The 16395-nt window shown below is 48.6% G+C and overlaps 1 pseudogene; it reads left to right on the top strand.

Annotated features, from left to right (window-relative positions):
- The first annotated feature begins 13267 nt into the window (after positions 1 to 13267).
- On the top strand, positions 13268 to 15116 carry LOC140000502 (olfactory receptor 6E1-like; annotated as a pseudogene).
- The last annotated feature ends 1279 nt before the right edge of the window (positions 15117 to 16395 follow it).

Raw genomic sequence — 16395 nt, forward strand, 5'->3', positions numbered from 1 at the left:
AGCTCCAGATGAGCTTTGGCCTTTCTAATTTTGTCCCTGCACAGCCTTGTGACATCCTTATAGCCCTCCTGAGAGGCCTGCCCTCTTTTCAAATGTCCCAAACCCTCTTTTTCTTCCTAAGCTCTAGCCACAATTTCTGTTCAGCCAGGCCAGTCCTCTTCCATGCTGGCTCATCTTTGGGCATGTGGGGACAGACTGTTCCTGAGCCTTTAAGATTTCCTTCTTCAAGAGTGCTCAGCCTTCCTCTGCTCTTCAGGACTATCTCTGAAAGGACTCTGCCAACCAGTGTCCTGAAGAGCTCAAGGTCTGCCCTCTGGAAGTCCAAGACAGCAGTTTTACTGATCCCCCTCCTGACTTCACCAAGAATAGAGAACTCTACCTTTTCGTGGTCACTCTGCTCAAGCCAGCTCCTGACCACCACATCTCCCACCAGTCCTTCTCTGTTCTTGAACACCAGGTCTAGCAGGGCACCTCCCCTGGTAGGCTCACTAACCAAATGGGTCAGGAAGCTATCCTCGACACTATCCAGGAACCTCCTAGACTGCTTCTTCTGAGCTGCATTGCATTTCCAGGATATGTCTGCAAAGTTGAAGTCCCTCATGAGAACAAGTGCTGGTGATTGCACAACTTCTGCCAGCTGCTTGGAGAACACCTCATCCATCTCCTCATCCTGGTTTGGTGATCTATAAGAGACCCCCAGCATGATGCCTGCCTTGTTGGCCTTCCCGCTGACCCTAACCCATATGTACTCAACATTATCATTCCCAGACTCGAGTTCCACAACATCAAAACACTCTCATATAAAAAGCCACACCACCACTCCTTCTGTGCTGCCTGTCCCTTCTGAAGAGCTTATAGCCATTCATTGTAGCAGTCCAGTGATCAGCGTAGTCCCACCATGTTTCAGTTATTGCAACCAAGTCATAGCTTACTTTTTATTTCTTTGCTCTTGAGAAATGGCTACAACTATATTATACTGAACACACATCAATAAAATCTCTGTTTATGGCCCAGAGGGATTTGGCACTTCAAATATCACTCTAATGTCTCTCTGGCACCTCCATTGTCACCTGGTGTCTGCATCTGAACAGCTTCCTCCTGGCCTCTGTCTTCATTCAATGTGCTGGGAGCTGAGACAAGCAGCTAACATGCAGATTCCTGATTTGTGCATATTTAAAACAAGGCAAGAGGAATCCCAAATCCTGTGGGCTTGTGTGAGGCATGGGAGAGTCAACTAAGCCCCCTTCTAGCATCTGGACTGCAAATAAAGAACGAGATGCCTTGACTGACCCAGCTGAAATTCTTCCCTCAGGAGAGGGAAGGCTGGGTGTTCTGACTAAAACCAGGATATGGAAAAAGTGATTCTTGCACATCATACCTCTTCTGAAATGAAAAAGGACATTGTCCCCTATCCAATGGAGGGAATCAGCATGAATGTTTACTTCAGTGTGTTTCAAAGTTGATTCCCCTGGAGGCCCAGGGACTTGTCAAGAACTCCCTGTGCTGCTGAGCTGGGCTGGGCTCCTGGGTCCAAGGGGAGCTCCTGGCAAGCGGGCAGCACTGCAGAGAGACAGCTCTGCCCAGGAGCAGCTCCTCTGCACAGCGCAGAAGGGCTGGGGGCACTGCCTGCAGGGGACAAGAGCGGCTGAGAAAAGAGAGGGAGATGTTAAAGGCAGTGTGGGGGGGTGGATGCTGAGAGCTCACTGCAGGAGAAATCTTCACAGCCCTGAACAGGGTAAGTGTCTGGCTGCTGGGCAGCACAGCTGTTGTTCCTGGTGCCATCTCCAGATTTGCTGGCAAATCCCACAGCCTGTGGCAGCTTTCAGGAGGACTGTCAGAGTTTCTTTGGAGAAGAGGAGAATGAGAAGCTCTAGAGCATGGATTATCTGCCATAAATAACAGAGGAACAGGACATGAGACTTCATTCTGGCAGGGCTGGCTACAGACTGTGCAGGCAGGGTGCAGGCAGGGGTGGCCAGGGCTGTGGTGCAGAGCAGGGTCCCTGCTGTGCCCCAGGGGCTGTGTGCCTGGGCAGGGCCTCTGCCGCCTGCCAGGCTCAGCACTCAGACTGCCCGGGAAGCTGCCCAGGGTGCTGTGGGGAGAAGCTCTGGGTGGAAGGAGCCCCCCAGCAAGGGCAGGACATGGCAGGGTCTTGCTGCTTGTGGTAGGCTGCTTCCTGGGGCATGGGGCTCAGAGCTCCACGGGACACCAAAAACACATCAGAGAGGACTCCTCAAAAAGAAGTTAGAGCAAGAGATTCTTGAGGAGAAGCATTCTTTCCTTTGAAATTTCTACTTTTGCTTTGCTGGGTGGCAGTAGGAGATGCAAATTTATTTCTACATTATTATGAATGCCCTGACTCACCAGTTCTATTTACATCCTATTAGGTCAGAGCTGCTCATTAGCCACTGAACATGAAGAATTGTCCCTGAAAATTATCCTGGGACAGGGGATGTCTGCAGCGCAGAGCTGAGCACACAGTGGATGGGATGGAGTCTCTGAGCAATGGCAGGGAGGAGCCGTGGGGACAGGGAAGCAGCTGCCAGCAGGGACAGCTTCAGGCAGCACAGACCTGGGCAGGTCACCTCCTGGGCCACCTCCTCCTCAGCTGGACCTCCAGGAGAGGAGAGAAACCTGTGTCTTGCACTGTGATACACAATGAGGAGGCTAAGAGTACATGCCCTGCAGTGTCACTTCCATAGCTGAAATGCAAGCTAAGTGAATGGTGATTTCTGTGAGAGAAGCAGAGGGGTTTCCCTAACTTGTCACTCTTTTCCTCCATGGGCAGGTCCCCGTGGCATCAAATGTCCAACAGCAGCATCCCCACTGAGTTTCTCCTCCTGCCATTCGCAGACACACGCGAGCTGCAGCTCCTGCACTTCGGGCTCTTCCTGGGCATCTACCTGGCTGCCCTCCTGGGCAACGGCCTCACCCTCACAGCCATTGCCTGCAACCACCGCCTCCACACCCCCATGTACTTCTTCCTCTTCAATCTCGCCCTCCTTGACCTGTGTTCCATCTCCACCACTGTCCCCAAAGCCATGGCCAATTCCCTGTGGGACCAAACAACCATTTCCTATGCATGTTGTGCTACCCAAGCCTTTCTGTTAGGTTTTTTCATCTCAGCAGAATTTTATCTTCTCACCATCATGGCCTATGACCGCTACGTTGCCATCTGCAAACCCCTGCACTATGGGACAATAATGGACAGCAGAGCTTGTGTCAACATCGCAGCAGCTGCCTGGGGCAGTACTTTTCTCTATGCTGTACTGCACACTGCCAATGCCTTTTCCCTTCCCCTCTGCCAAGGCAATGCCCTGGACCAGTTCTTCTGTGAAATCCCCCAGATCCTCAAGCTCTCTTGTTCAGATGCTTACCTCAGAGAGGGTGGGCTTCTTGTGGTTAGTGCTGTTTTAGCATTTGGGTGTTTTGTTTTCCTTGTGCTGTCTTATGTGCAGATCTTCAGGGCTGTCCTGAGGATTGCCTCAGAGCAGGGCCAGCACAAAGCCTTTTCCACATGCCTCCCTCACCTGGCCGTGGTCTCCATGTTTCTCAGCACTGCCTTTTTTGCCTACCTGAAGTCCCCCTCCATGTCCTCTTCCCAGTCCCTGAATCTTTTGCTTGCTGTTTTGTACTTGGTGGTACCTCCAGCAGTCAACCCCCTCATCTACAGCATGAGGAACCAGGAGCTTAAGGATGCAGTGTGGAACCTCATGACTGTTTTTCAGAAGCGATAAGCTGTCTATCATCCTTCTCATATCATTCAAATTAAAACTCATTCCAGTGAGATGTATTGTTTTTTCCTTATTTTGCTTTTCATATCTTGTGGTAATATTGTCCAATATGAAATGATTTGTTCATTTTCTTCCATGTAAACATCCACCTGTCTTGAGTGACTCTGAGAACTGGTGGAAACAAGGTGTATTTAAAGTGTGTTTGAGATATATTTAAATAAATGGATCCTTCCTCAGAGACCTGTGGTGGAGCTGCAGGGGCACTTGGCTGTGCGCAGAGGTGGAGGGAAGAAGAGTCCTGGCACAGCAGCGCTGTCAGGAAACCCCAGGGATTGGTTTGGTGGAAGCTGCTCTCCTTTTCACCTCCCATGCTCTCCTTCAGAGCCCTTGTGTTGCTGTGAGGACTGATTGCTCTTGTTGCTTGCTCACTGTGCTGCTGTGGGGCAGTCCTGTGTCCACAGGCAGGGACAGGCCAGGGGCACTTCTCTAACATAGCTGGCTCTGTACCAGCACCTCCAGCATAAATGGGGATCTGCTTGGGGCAGTGCCTGAAGGCTCAGCTCTTCTCCCAAAGCTGCTCTCATGGATATTTCAAAGGAATGGACTCAAAGGAGGCTCCTTGCTTTGCTTGTTTCTCTATGTGCTCAGGGCATGAGATCAGCTGATCACCCGGGATGAGCTTTTAGGCGAGAAGGGCTGATTCTGGAATTGCCTTCTGGTGCCTGGCACCCACAGAGATGGTGGCTTCACTAGAATGGATCCAGAGCATGCGATAGGGCTGAAGGCAGGCAGGCATCTTTCTGGAGGGATGCAGGAGCTGCCGGGAGAATCCAGTGGACTGGCAGAGACAATATGTGCCAGGGAGTCAGCAGGCCATGGAGCCCACAGAGTATGATCATGTCCAAAGCCAAGTGACCCAGAGACAAGGTGCTACATCTGGGTGCGAGCAGGTGAAGGAGAGCTCTGCAACTCCAGGAAACATAGAAGGCACAGGGAAAGCAGTCTGCTGAATTGGTTGTTATATCTCTGGTGAAATTTCATAGACTGGATCACGTGAATCACTGCAAAATCTCTCCTGACATTGGAAATGAGTTGGACTTGATGATCCTTGTGAGCCCCTCTCAGCTCGGGCTACATGTATTCCATGAGTCTCTAACTCTGAAGGAGGCTGGCTCTCTGTGTGCATCCTCCATGGCCAAAGAACCACTTGTGTGGGTGGCAGTCAGTGGCAGTGCTCCCCACCAGCTGGCTCTGCCTTCCCAGCCTGACCAGCACAGCCCTGCAGAGTGCCCCCACGGCCCTGTGCACCACAGCCCCCTCACTCTGCAAAGCAGCACCACGAGCTTGGGGGCTGTGGGTACATTGGACAGGGGGACATGGGGTGTCCTGGGAGAAGAGCAGGGTGCTGTGTTTGTGCAGTGGTGCTGTCTGAGGAGCCCCAGGGTCGGCAGAGTTTGGGTGTGGGGCTGGGGAGTGGGACTGGCCTGGGGGTTGCAGGATGCCTGGGGGAGAGAAAAGGGTTGGAGGAAGGGGGGAAAGGAGGGAGAGTTAATTGCAGCATCAGAGACACGACCACTGACCTCCCCTACTTCATTTGCTGCTGTGGGGCCAGCCCAGCCTGGGCTGTTCTGCTGGGCTAAGCTAGGCTGTGAAGAGGCCAGGGAATTTTGGAGCACTGGGGAGGGTCTGGGCTGTGTTGTCCTCCTGGCAGAGACAGGGAGGACCAGCAGAGCAGTGGGTTGGGCTGGGCCCTTGGGAAACACCCTGGACACCCTGGGAGATCCTGCCCCAGGACAATGGTCCCAGAGCAGCCCCTCACAACCACATTTCCCAGCACTGGGCTCTCTCCCCAGCTCACACAGATGGTTTCTTCCTCCAGCTATGGACACCAAATGGCTACATCACGAGTCCATGTTTGCCTTGTCCATATGAGAGTACACATGGTGTGGGTGTGGTGAGATGAACCTGAATGAGCCCAAGTGCCATCAGCTGTTTCTTAAGGGTGCCATCATATCCAGTGGGACAGACAGAGTCTCAAGATCACTTCCCATTGGAAGTATGGTCCTCTGGAAAACCAGCTGAATAAAGCAATGCTAGTCATCATGACATGCAGTCATAAGTGGTGTCCCTCAGGGGCCAGCCTTCGGCCCGGTGTTTTTCAATGTCATTATCAATGACATAGATGACGGAATCGAGTGCACCCTCAGCAAGTTTGCAGATGACACCAAGCTGAGTGGTGCAGTTGAAACAGTGGAAGGAAGGGATGCCATCCAAGAGGGACCTGGACAGGCTGGAGAAGTGGACCCATGAGAACCTAATGAGGTTCAACAAGGCCAAGTGCAAGGTGTTGCACTTGGGCTGGGGCAATCCCAGGTATTCATATCAACTCAGAGAAGAAGAAGTTGAGAGCAGACCTGCATAGAAAGACTTGAAGGTCCTGATGGATGAGACGATGGACATGAGCCAGAAGTGCGTGCTTGCAGCCCGGAAGGCCAACTATGTCCTGGGCTGCATTAAAAAAGGGGAGTCCAGCAGGGAGAGGGAGGTGATTGTCCCCCTCTAATCTGCTCTTGTCAGACCCCACCTGGAATCCTGTGTGCAGGCCTGGGACCCCCAGCACAAGGAGGATGTGGAGCTCTTGGAAGGCGTCCAGAGGAGGGCCACAAAGATGATCAGAGTGCTGGAGTACCTCTCCTATGCAGAAAGTTGAGGGAACTGGGCTTGTTTATCTTGGAGAAGAGAAAGCTCTGGGGAGACCTCATTGCAGCCTTCCAGTACATAAAGGGTGCATATAAACAGGAGGGGAAATGCCTGTTTACATGTGTTGATAGTGATAGGACAAGGGGGAATGACTTAAACTAAGGCAGGGGTGATTTAGGTTAGAAAGTAAGAGAAAGTTTTTCACTCAGAGGGTGGTGAGGCACTGGAACAGGTTGCCCAGGAAGGTTGTGGATGCCCCATCCCTGGAGGCATTCAAGGCCAGGCTGGATGTGGCTCTGGGCAGCCTGCTCTGGTGGTTGCCAACCCTGCCCAGAGAAGCAGTGCTGGACCTAGATGATCTTTAAGGTCCTTTTCAACACATGGCCATTTTATGATTCTATGATTCTATGACTTTCACACCAACTCCTTCACTGAAGAGTTCTCGACTTTATCCTATATATATACATATATATACAGTTCTTAATTCACTTTTCCACAAAGAGGTGGTCATTTCTTTCAGTATGTCCTGGACTTGCTAAAGGCAGCATCGGGAAACGTGAGTCTGGGCATGTGGGAGGCCTTCTGAGGCATGAGCTGGTTGGCAGGCAGAGTACCTGAGGGATTGTGCAGGGCATCCCCTGCACTGAGTGTTCCTGGGTGGGCTGGGAAGAGGCTTCCTGAGTACAACAGCTCCTTGTAGCCCTGTGGATGCTAGCTGTGAGGTCACTTCTGTCCCAGAACCTGGCTGGCCAACAGCAGGAAGGAAGAGCCTCTGAGGTCATAAAAAGCCATCAGAAAGCTGCCCCCAAAAGGGTGACACATTTGGGGAGGTCAGGGGAAATCTGGGAGAATAAAGCTAGGAGATCTGGGGGAGAGAAGATTGGCTTGGCTAATAGAAAGGAAGGATTTTGAAGAGGTGAGAGGGGTTCAGGTAAGGCTCATGCTGCAGCAACACTTACTAGGAAAACTTTCATGTCAAGCCCTGGCAATATTTCTAACCAGGAACATTAAAAACTAGTGCTACCCTAATTATTATGCTTCACCACGGAAAGAATCCACTGCTCTAATCCCCAACTTCAAATCCTACCTTTATCTTAAACCCCCAAACACATCACCTGTTACCATTAGTCTTATCCAATTGATCGCACTCATCCCTAGCCCTTAATCGCTAGCATTAAATTGCCAGCCTTAACACCAACCCTTGTCCCATAACAAAGTACATAATAAAACCCTAACCAGAGACTGGTGGGGATGAACTGCTCATGTCAGCTGTGCCTAGGGATCTCTAGTGGCAGCAGGAGGCCCATGGCCGTGCAGGTGGATGTCAGGGCACTTCTGACTGAGGATGTCATGTGCCACCTTCAGCAACATGGCTGGTGTATACTTTTATCATTTTAGCTGTCATAAGTAACTGAGGAGACGCTGACATGAAGCTAGTGTAAATATTTATTTCAAGGTCAGTCCTGACCTAGTACCTAACAGAGCTTTCACACAGGGGTCTTCTGTCCATCAGAGAAGCTGAAAGGCCATCAGGAGGTGCATGGCCTTGGAAGATGAAAACGACCTTGCCTTTATCTTGCTAGGTGCCAGGTGTCAAGGAGGCTGCTGGGTTTGGATGTTTTTATAGGGTGTCGATTATGCCTTAGAAACTCTGACTCCAGCAGGAAGCAATTGGTTTTGGTGGGGACTGTGAGCTCGCTTCTGCCTCTGGAGTTGAGAGGCCAGCATCAGGAGCATGGCTGGGCAAGGGACTGGGAGGTCCTATCTTTCTGAAGTAGCTGCCAGGTCAACCCTCACCTCTGGGCTTCCAGATGGACTTTTAGGCTCACATCTCCCAGCATCTCTCACAGGCCAGCAGAAGGCACCTGGTGCTTGTGTGATGCCCTCTGCCCAAGTACCTGAAAGGCCCATTCAGAAGCAGCCTTGGCAGTGGGTTGTCAAATGTCTTGTGCCTGAGTACATGACTGGAGAGAGACAGTGGTGTGGCTTGGTTGTGTCTATCTGAGGAGCTGAAAGTCCATCAGGAAGGTCACATAGCCTGGAAGATCATGGTGAGGTTCCTTGTGTCTGGTCAGCTGACAGGCCCCATGAAAGCTGATGGGTGTGGATGCCTGTGTGAAGGATGCCAGAATTTTCTCAGCCTCAGAGACACCTGCACAGGGCCTTGGCCTACCTCTGATCATGGCCTCCAATTGCCACCACAGTGCTCTAAGGTTTCCATGGGGCTTTTTCAGAAATGGCCCTCGTTGCGACCAATCAATGCTTTGAAGAACTCTAGGGTTTGGCTTCTGACTTTGACTTTCTGAGAGATTTCATCAGTCTGCTCTCAGGAGCTGAAGTTGATAGACTTAGCATCAACTACACTTTGGGGCTTATTAAGACAAAGAAAGGCCTAGAAGTCTCTTAAGGAGGTCTGGACAGGTAGGAGAAGTTTGACCCTGTAAAGACAACCTTTCTCCTCACCTCCCCAGATCACACCATTTCTCTCATTGATCCCCTAGGACTTGCATCACTTCTCCTGACATCAGACTTCTCCACTCAAGTCTGTAGTTGCCCCTTGCAGTTCCCTTGTCCCAAATCCCTCCTACTTTCCTTAGAACATCCTATAACATAAAGGACTATACATGATACATATATTACTACATTTAGCCTATGTATATTACCATATATATATATTACCATGTTTTTCCTGTATATTGAACAATATCATGCATCTTTCTTATAACATATCAAACAATACCTTCACACACAAAAAATATAAACAGCACCTTTAACGAGTACCTTAATCAAATCAAGTGCCTTCAATCAAAATTCAGGGGTGAATAAATAAAACTTTTACTCCTTTCTCTACCCCATGTCTCAGAGGCTTCCTTACCAAGGTTCTGGTTTGCTCAGTGTCAGCTGGCAGCATCCTTCCTCAGAACATAGGAGAATTGAAACACAGGGCTGCTTTAGCCCACCAGTGATCACAATTCCAGGACTGTCTGCTTCTCAACTTTCAACAAACACCACAAACACAGATCCTTGCTTGATGAACACTTTAATTGATGAGGATATTTCTCTGGAGTTTCACAGAGACAACATTTTTCTGAAGTCTGTAGCTCATCAGCTGAGATTTCTTCCAGATGAGAAAGCCAGGTGTGAGACCAGAAGAGGAAAGGAAATTCTCTTAACCCCCACCATGAGCAATAGCCCAGGTGTAACACAGACAAGCAAGTTGCCAAAGTACTGAGATGATGCAGTCCACTGGGGGCAAAGGAATTATATGTGAAGGAAGGGGTCCAACTGGAAGAGAGATACAGAATCACAGAATTTCTAGGTTGGAAGAGACCTCAAGATCATCGAGTCCAACCTCTGACCTAACACTAACAGTCCCCACTAAACCATATCCCTAAGCTCTACATCTAAACGTCTTTTAAAGACCTCCAGGGATGGTAACTCCACCACTTCCCTGGGCAGCCTGTTCCAATGTCTAACAACCCTTTTGGTAAAGAAGTTCTTCCTACAATCCAACCTAAAACTCCCCTGGTGCAACTTAAGCCCATTCCCCCTCATCCTGTCACCAGGCACGTGGGAGAATAGACCAACCCCCACCTCGCTACAGCCTCCTTTAAGGTACCTGTAAAGAGCAATAAGGTCACCCCTGAGCCTCCTTTTCTCCAGGCTGAACAAGCCCAGCTCCCTCAGCCGCTCCTCATAAGACTTGCTCTCCAGGCCCCTCACCAGCTTCGTCGCCCTTCTCTGAACTCGCTCAAGCACCTTGCTGTCCTTCTTGTAGCGAGGGGCCCAAAACTGAACACAGTACTCGAGGTGTGGCCTCACTAGAGCTGAGTCCAGGGGGACGATCACCTCCCTAGCCCTGCTGGTCTCACTGTTTCTTATGCAAGCCAGGATGCCATTGGCCTTCTTGGCCACCTGAGCACACTGCTGGCTCATATTCAGCTGACTATCAACCATCACTCCCAGGTCCTTCTCTGCCAGGCAGCTTTCCAACCACTCATCTCCCAGCCTGTAGCTCTGCTTGGGGTTATTGCATCCCAGGTGCAGGACCCGGCACTTGGCCTTGTTGAACTTCATGCAGTTGACCTCAGCCCATCGGTGCAGCCTATCCAGATCCTCCTGCAGAGCTTTCCTACCCTCGAGCAGATCGACACACGCACCTAGCTTGGTGTCATCTGCAAACTTACTGAGGGTGCACTCAATGCCCTCGTCCAGATCATTGATGAAGATATTAAAGAGGACTGGCCCCAGCACTGAGCCCTGGGGAATGCCACTAGTGACTGGCCTCCAACTGAACTTGACTCCATTTACCACGACTCTTTGGGCCCGGCTATCCAGCCAGTTTCTAACCCAACGAAGCGTGCGCCAGTCCAAGTCAAGAGCAGCATGCAGATGAGAGCCTGTGAATAAAAATAGATGGGCTATCCCAAACCTTTGGGATACCTTTGGGTTATCCCAAACCTTTCAGATACCTTTGGGTATCTGAAAATTCTGCATGGATCAGAAAAGCATGACATAGTCCTTTAAGGTGACTGTCCCCCATTTCAGTAGCTGCACGAGGTAGAAAAGACATGGACTGGGACAGATGCTGTGCACTTCTTTCCTGGGTGCTTACAAAAGAGTGTTCCTCTTTCTTGACTATCTCCACCCAAATGAGGAGTTCATGTATCAGGCTTGCACGTGAACCCTGTGCACCTACATTTCAGTGTGAGGCTCCTGAGGCAGACTGGGATGCATATCTCTTGTCCTTAGCAGCAGCAGCACAAACAACTGTGCCCAGTGGGTCTCCCTGTCCTGCATTTCCATTCAAGACAGAGGTAGCTTTTATACTAAAAGAGGGTAGTTTTAGTCTGGATATACAGAAGAAATTGATTTCTCTGGGGGCGGCGAGGTACTGTAACTGGTTGACCAGAGAAGTTGTGGGTGTCCCATTCCTGGAATTCATCAAGGCCAGGTTTAATGGGGTTTGATCAACCTGGTCTGGTGCAATGTACCCCTGCCTACTGCAGGGCTGTTGGAAGTGGATGATGTTTTAGGTACCTTTGAGACCAAATCTTTCTATGTTTTTGTGATCTTATGATTAATGTGGCTGACCAGACTTGTTTCCCATCACTACCTCCCATGCTTATTTACCCTTTTTGTACGGGAAAAGGTCCTTGACCAGATCCCCTCAGTGCTTAGCTGCCTGTCAGGTCTAAACCACAACATATTGCTGTTGGTGACTGGGCCAATCTTCAGCTAGAACAACTACAGCCAATGGATTAATCTGAACAAGTTTTCCAGAGGAAGCCAGTGCAAAGATTCCCCTTTTCCAGTCTAGAGGCAAAGAGCAAGGCAGGTTATTTGGGGTCTAAGAGCAGCCCAAACCCCAGGCTGAAATGTCCACGTAAACATGGTTGTACTCCCCACTTCTGAGCTTTCCATTTTCCTGTCTAAGTGCACCCATTCTGCCCTGGGACAGGTCCTAAGCGGACAATACAGCCCATTGAGAGACTACTTTTCTGCCTCAAATCCATCATCTCCTCCTCCACCACCCTTACATTTTGAGGTGTTCTCCTTTTGTAGTCATCTGCTCTGATCCTATTTCTAAACACACAGGGAAAGGTGAAGGAGAAAATGTCTGTCTTTCTTCAATAAGTTTTTGTTTGTTTGTTTGTTTGTTTTTTCCTGTTTGAGGAGTACTTTGATTTACAGAAGAGAATAATTTACTAAAATCATCAGAGATTTGAGACTTCAGTAATGAGTTTCACCTACTTCATTCCTGGTGCCTGTAATAACTTGTTCTCCTGAGGCTCCCCCAACAGTCAATGCAGACAAGAGAAAGTGCTCGTGGCTGGGTCGTCCCAGCCTAGAACTGTCATGACAAATAAAGGTGAGGAATCTCTTTCAGATGCTCTTCTCTCTCTCAGCATTGACAGGACGGGGGTAAGTTAAATTGCTCAACCTGAAGGATGTGACTTTTAGACAACTGAAATATAAACCTACACAGTAGTACATGGCACTTTGCTTATTTATTTATTTATTTATTTGTTTGTTTGTTTGTTTGTTTTTAGGCGCTTCCTCCTCGTACAACAAGGACTGTCCTTAAACTTTTAAAGATGACAAGATTTTTACACCTCTCGGAAACATAAGGCATTTAGGTGAGGACGTTTGATAGTAAGAGAGAAGAGCAACTGTTTGGAAACAACTGCATTTCCACACAGAATGAGGTCAGATGAGATTGTGTGACAGATCCGTTTCCACTGATCTGGTGGAACCATAATGAATTGTGGCCTTAATTTACAGTTCCGAAAAAGGCAAACTACACTAACTACTGGTATTCCCTCTTTCTTAAAGAAGCAAAGGAAGATGATGTAGAAGAAAGCAGGGCATTACAAAAGAGGTACTTGAAGTTTTCTCAGTTTGAAATCAAGGGATCCTCAGCTGCTGCTGGTCCAAAAAGGCAAGTACTGAAGAGGAGAGATAATAATTTTCAATGTACATATTTGAACTGATGGTTTAGCACCTATGTATTTGTTCAGGACATGAGATTTCCTTTTAAAATATTGTTATGATGGCTGTTTGCAATTGTTCTGAGAGAATGTGGACTTTCCCAGGAACAGGGTGCAATCGCTAACAACCCCTTATTGGTCCTGTGTTCTTGAGAAAGAATCATTTGTGGCTGATGGACAAAGGTGGAAAGAAAACAAGAAATTCCCTGAGGGCTCTTCTTGATATGTGAAACACAAAAGTCCCTCTCTCTGTTGTATTGGAAGCCTGCAAGCAAGGAAAGAGAGAAGGAAGGAGATAGCCTCCTGTCCGGACCATGAAATTATCGTACCTGTACTTTTGCCATGTTCCTGCCTCAGCAGGATGAATGGAAATTGGGCATGGGAGTAGGCAATGGAACTGTCGTTACTGAATTCATCCTCACAGGTTTCTCAGGGCTTGATCAAAGGCTACAGCTATTTCTCTGCCTGGTCCTTCTACTCATGTACCTGACAACAGTGATGGGGAATGCAGCCATCGTTTTTCTGGTGTGTGTGGATAACCGCCTGCAAACCCCCATGTACTATTTCATTGGCAATCTGGCATTCCTGGAAATCTGGTTTATGTCCTCCACAAGCACCAAACTGTTAGAAATGGCTCAATCTTCAAAATAGGGTTAAATAAAAAATAGGATTTATTAAAAGAATAGAGGTAAGAAAACAACGCTGGGTGCACCGGGAGTCTCCGCTCCACCAGGACACACACCAGTTACATCAAGCAGCTGATTTTTATGCTCCTAGACTAATACATATTCATTACTTCTTCTAAAAAAAAACAGATTATTATAATTAGATTCCAGGGTCCAGTTCCTCCTACTGGAGCATGCGCATCAGTCTCCTCTGGGGGTCTCTGGGTGTCTTTCATGCTGAAGGCTCGTAGTCTTCCTCTCCAAGTTTTTTTTCGTCCTTCCCCTTTGTACTCCTTTGGCACCGTACTAAGTTTATAGAACATTTTCTGCAGGTTTTCTCTCCCAGCCGTTCTTCAGCTTCTTTTTTCTTCTTCTTAATCTCTTGGCCACCTGGCCAGATACCAGAGGTTTGCATAGTATCCCATAACAGTCACTAGTTGTTATCAGTTGTTCTGAAACCCCCAGACATCAAAGACTTCATATAAACACAAATAGCTTTCTTATTGACACTTCACCAGTAATTAAAACATTCTTCACCAGCCATTCATAGGGACAGTTACACCTATAGCAGTGTTAAGTTAATCTCGAAGAAGACAAAAAAAAAAAGGCTGTAACTGTTAGAAATAGAAGTCCGGAATAACAAAAGCAAACAGGTTCACAAATTTGAGGAATATTTTCTGAAGACTTGATAAATTGACTAGAATGAGGGGGAGACTGGGACACACTGCATCTGTGGTTCAAGAATTAAATTGCCAGTGCAGGGCCCAGAGGCAGACAGGACTGTTCTTTATGGACATAAATTGTTAAAACATTCCTCAGAAAACTGTTAGTGTTTCTGAGCATTGGCAGGAAAACAATCTCAGTAGGCGGCTGCTTTGCCCAGTCCTCCTTCTATTTTGCCCTGGGTGCTGCAGAGTTTGTTCTCCTTGTTGTCATGTCCTTTGACCGTTACATTGCCATCTGCCAGCCTTTGCGCTATGCTGCCATCATGAAGCATCGGCTCTGCATCCAGCTGGTTGCTGCTGTTTGGGTCACGGGCTTCATATTCTTGAGATACCGCCTGGTGCTGCTCTCCCAGCTCACGTTCTGTAGTTTGAACAAATCCAGCATTTTTTTGTGACAACACCCCCTTATTCCAACTGTCCTGCTCTGGTGTCACCGTGCTTTGGAAAACAGAATCGGTTTTCATATTGTTTATTGTGCTGTCTTCCTTGTGCTTAACTGTGGCATCTTACACGTGTATCTTTTTCTGTATTCTACAAATGCCAGCAGCCTCAGCGAGGAGAAAAGCTTTTGCTACATGCTCTTCCCATCTCACCACCTTGGCCATTGCCTATGGAAGCTGCATTGCTCTCTACGCACCCACCTCAGATCACGTTTCTTTGGAGACCAACAGCATTGTAGCTTTGCTGAACACTGTCCTGTACCCATTCTTAAACCCATTCATCTACAGTCTTAGAAACAAGGCCATGATGCTGGTCCTGAAGGAAGCCATGGCCCATGCAACAGCACAGATTTTCCCCTAATCATGATGCATTTCTGAAGAGCAATTTGAGTTCTCTGCTGTCATATCTTATGTAATACCACCTCCATGTATATGTGACCTCCACATCCAGATGCCTCCATAGTTTTATGTTCTTGCTGGATTGTGTTGGGCTGTGTGATAAGAAGCACATCTGGACACAAAATGAAGGCTCAGGCAAGCGATGGCAGGATGAGTAATTCAGTTCATGCCCTGCTCTGTCTGCTTCCAGGCCCATCACAGGAGAGCCCTCAGCTCAACAAAAGCCCATCTCGATGAGCTCAGAAGAACACAAAGCACAATGGCAGGTGGGAACCCAAGTCACTGGCTCCTGAGGAGCCAAGATCTTGTCCCAGCTCCTTCCAGGACTGCCTTGGGAGGGCTGTCACCCCACTGTCCAGGTGGAAACCCATCCAGATGCATCACTGGCAGCAGCTCTCCACATCACCATTTGGAGTAATGGGATTGCTGCCAAGGGCTGTAGGTCACGTGGTGGTTGTACATAGGGGTAAGTGCAGCAGCTGGACTAGAACCAGGGCATCAGAGGGCCCATGTGTCATTGTAGTCAGCAACAGGAGAGATGGGAGTGTGTGGACTTAATGTGTGTGTGCCTGTGTCTTTGTGAGTGTGTGTTAGATTGGGGTGATGTGTGCCAGCAGCTACAGTGGGACTGCACCCACAGGGGCTCATATGTCCAACTGTCTGCAACTGGGCAGACTGGGAGCCAGGAACTTGTCCCAGGCAGGCTGAGTATCTGATCCCAGCTTCTGGAGGGATCTACTTTGCACACACGCACATGAACATGCATTTGCGCACAAAAGCACTTTGCATTTCCCAATAATGGGCCTCCATCTTGCTCAGCCAGAGAGGCTATCAGGATAATGCTGCTGGTGTTGTTTGTGGTTGTGTGAATGCTGAGTGTGCCTGCCTGCATTCACCTGTGTCCTGTGTCATTGTGGACTGCACTCTGCTGCTAAAGGGATTGAGAAAAACACATTCGTGATATCAGTTGTGTCATGCCTCTTGTCTGGCTTTGATTCTAGTTCATATTGGAGTTCTACCACGTCCAGCACTGCAGCACTCAGTAGTGGCATGATTTCATTCAGGCCACAATAGTCCACTGTTAGTCTCCACTTTTTGTCAAGAATTCACACTAGCCATATGGGACTATTAAAGGGTGAGCAAGTCTTGCTGATCACTTCTTGTTTCTCCAGTCAATAAACTAACATATGAATTTGAATCAGGGAGTCTCAGCTAGTGCAATATTGCTCCCTGTGCACCAC

The sequence above is a fragment of the Anas platyrhynchos genome, chromosome 32, assembly GCF_047663525.1.
Source record: "Anas platyrhynchos isolate ZD024472 breed Pekin duck chromosome 32, IASCAAS_PekinDuck_T2T, whole genome shotgun sequence".
Classification (NCBI taxonomy): Eukaryota; Metazoa; Chordata; class Aves; order Anseriformes; family Anatidae; genus Anas; species Anas platyrhynchos.